Below are 3,111 nucleotides of genomic sequence, written 5' to 3' on the forward strand. Positions count from 1 at the left end.
GGAGACAAAACAAGACTACTCGGAAGCTCCGGTTGCAAAACAGTTAGTTCTACAATAGCTTGTTCATTATCAAGATTAAACTCAGTTTCAAGAGAAGGAAGATCACAATCTTTTTCACAAAACATCAAGCTTTCAATTAGCTCTTCATCAGATTCATCAAAAATGGGTAGAGAATCTGAAAAATCTTTAAGTTCTTCAAAATGGTTTCCAGATTCACCTTGGGCTTTCTTACTGATGAACAAGGATGGCTCAGCTACTGGGGCACGTGTGGATGTGCTCTTCTTTTGGCTCTTGCTGACGTCCTTGAGGGCTTTGTCCACACCCTTCACAAAGTTATCACAAAATTGTTGGACATCAAACTGAAGCAATCGCCTTCTTGGATCAGATTCACCTTTGGATGTATTGACATGCTCTTTGCTCCACCTGTTTGGTTTCTTCTGCACATCAACAAACTCATCAAAAGTATTCAAAGCATATTTAAAGGAGGTTTGAGAGACAGAAAGTCGTGGGTGCTTCTCCTTGTTACTTTTCCTTTGAAGACCAAACATCATAACCTGAAAATCTCAACACAAAAGTTAGGAAATAAAGCCTCACTCTCTCAAGTGTTTTATTCTCACCCACTCAAGTGTTTCTCTCAGATTTAGGTGATCACACACAAGTTTCTACTCAATGTTCTAAGAGAACAAATCAAAGAATCCCAATGGGCAAATCCAAGCAAACAAGGGAATTTTCTCAAGATAGAAAGATAAGAGATTTTGATTTTTTTTTTTTTTTTTTTTTTTTTTTTTTTTTTTGAAATCCGTTTTAACCACCTCAAAGGCTGGATTTCTCCTCAGCCAGCAGGCTTTCTCTTCCACCACCAAACCACAAAACAAACTTTGAACTTTTTCTATTTTTTTTTTTTTTTTTTTTTTTGAATCAAATCGTAAATCTTTTTTTTTTTTTATATGGATGGTAATGAGTGGCCCGGATTTAAGAAAGGTAGAAGAAGAAGTGTTTAAAGAAGATGGAGAGATGAGAAGATGGAATGATAATAGAGTTACCGGAAGAGTGGCTCTGATACCACTTGAAGAACCCTAAGGAACGAACACTCAACCGGTAAGGGGGATATGAACTCGATCCGTAAGGAAAGAGAACTGATGGTATGAACGGTGACACTAAGGGTTGCGGAATAGCCCAAAGATACTACCAGACTTCGATCGTTGCCGGATGTGACGCACCGGTCCAACAAAAGAAGGATCGAAACTTGGAGATAACCTCACCAAGAAACTAAGAAATGTTCTAACAAAGAACAAAGAGAGAAGACTCAAAATAAGCAAAGGAAAATCGATGTGATTTTATTAAGGGGGATCATCACATACTTATAAGGTTTGTGAGTCAAAGAAACATAAAGACATTTGTGGGAAAAGACAACATAGAAAATAGAAAAGAATGAAAACAAGACATAGAAACTAGAAATGAAGACTTTGACTAAAGACTGGTCAAGGTGCGGATTCTTGTGTTGACTGGTCCAGATTCACAAAGACGTCCAGGTTCATCCTCTGGTGATCAGGTCGTTCGCGGTAAGGAGCAGGACGGACGTAAGGCTGCCCGCATGATTGATCGTCGATGATCCATGAACGGATGAAGAGATAGCTCGACCCAAATCTTCAGAGAGCTTAAGTATCCTTCCTTTGGAGTAGTTTGAAGCATCGATCATCATGAAATCATCAAAGTGGTTGGAAAGGTCGTGATCAGCCTGATCCGGGCGTGCGGTACGTCCCAAACGGGCCAGGAAAGACAGGCTAAGTCCGGAATCTGATTCTTCTCGATGATCATGGGTTCTGGCTTGACTGTTGGCTCTAGAATGGCGAATGGGTCGGGGAAGAACGCCTGTGGTTTGGCTGATTTGGTCATCAGGTCGTGGATCCATCCTTAGGTCACGTCCGGGTGCACGCGGGTCGATCCGGTACACGGCTCTGTCCATTGATCTGGAACGGCTAAATGGCTGAACCTCAGTTGGACTGATCTGATCGTCCTGGTCACCATGCTGAGTCTGCTCCACGTCCTGGTCCAGGTCCTGGGTTCTATCACTATGCAAAGACGCAAGGATCACAAGTGCCGGCTTATGTGTTCACAACTTCCCCACCGAAGGAGATGCCGCAAACAACATTTTAAGCAAAGCCTAACAATTCCTTCCAGATAGGTACGCAACACAGGCCCCGGATCAGTTCAACAAGCATAAAACTATGCTAGTGAAGAAACTGTGGAGGATAGTTGGTCTGTAGTTGGGTGCGCGAGCACAGAGCCTACAAATACTAGCTATCCAATCACCACTCATACGCCGAATGTTCATTGCCCCGCTAACATCAATCTTTCCAGCCACTCTTGAGATGTAATCAAAAAAGCAACTGGAAGACGGATGAAACCAGGCCAAGACCATGCAAGCGCGAAAATTTGAAGTTAGGGGCAAAACGGTCCACCGGAAAATTCGCCGGAAAAGTTCCCAGAAAATTCACCGAGGACAATCCGGCCATCGACCTCAACCCAGCCCTCGATAGTGTTGGACCAAACAGTCCAACACTACGTACCCGAACCGTTCGGGTACTGGGGGGTAGGAGGCTCAAGAGAGTGCCTACCCCTTATATATACAAAACGCTTTTTTTCAGTCTGTCACCAGTAGACATTGTTGTGTTCCGGGGAGTATTTTTAATGTAAAAAAAAAAATACTTCGAATTTGAATCTGATTTTTTGCATGCTTCATAAGGATGGTTACAGCTATTTTCTGGTAAATTTTCATAAATTTCTTTTGCTTCTAACCATGTCTTTTGCATGCTACAAAGGTCGGAGTTTCGTGGTCTAAACGGATGTCTACAGCAACTTTTGATCAACACTTGACATCCTAAACTCTTTGTTGACATATTTTTGATGTTTCCTTTCAGAAAACTTTCTTCAAAAATATTAATTTTTGCATTTTTGGCTTCTCGGGTGATTTTGGCTGTCCGTGGGTGATTTTGGCCCACGTGGGCTGTCTGTTCAGTACACACGGACGTCCGTGTGTGTCCGTCAGCACACACAGGACGTCCGTGGCCGTCCGTCAGCACACACAGGACGTCCGGCTGTCCATCAGTA

Source organism: Brassica napus, unplaced genomic scaffold (assembly GCF_020379485.1).
Source record: "Brassica napus cultivar Da-Ae unplaced genomic scaffold, Da-Ae ScsIHWf_1114;HRSCAF=1584, whole genome shotgun sequence".
Lineage (NCBI taxonomy): Eukaryota > Viridiplantae > Streptophyta > Magnoliopsida > Brassicales > Brassicaceae > Brassica > Brassica napus.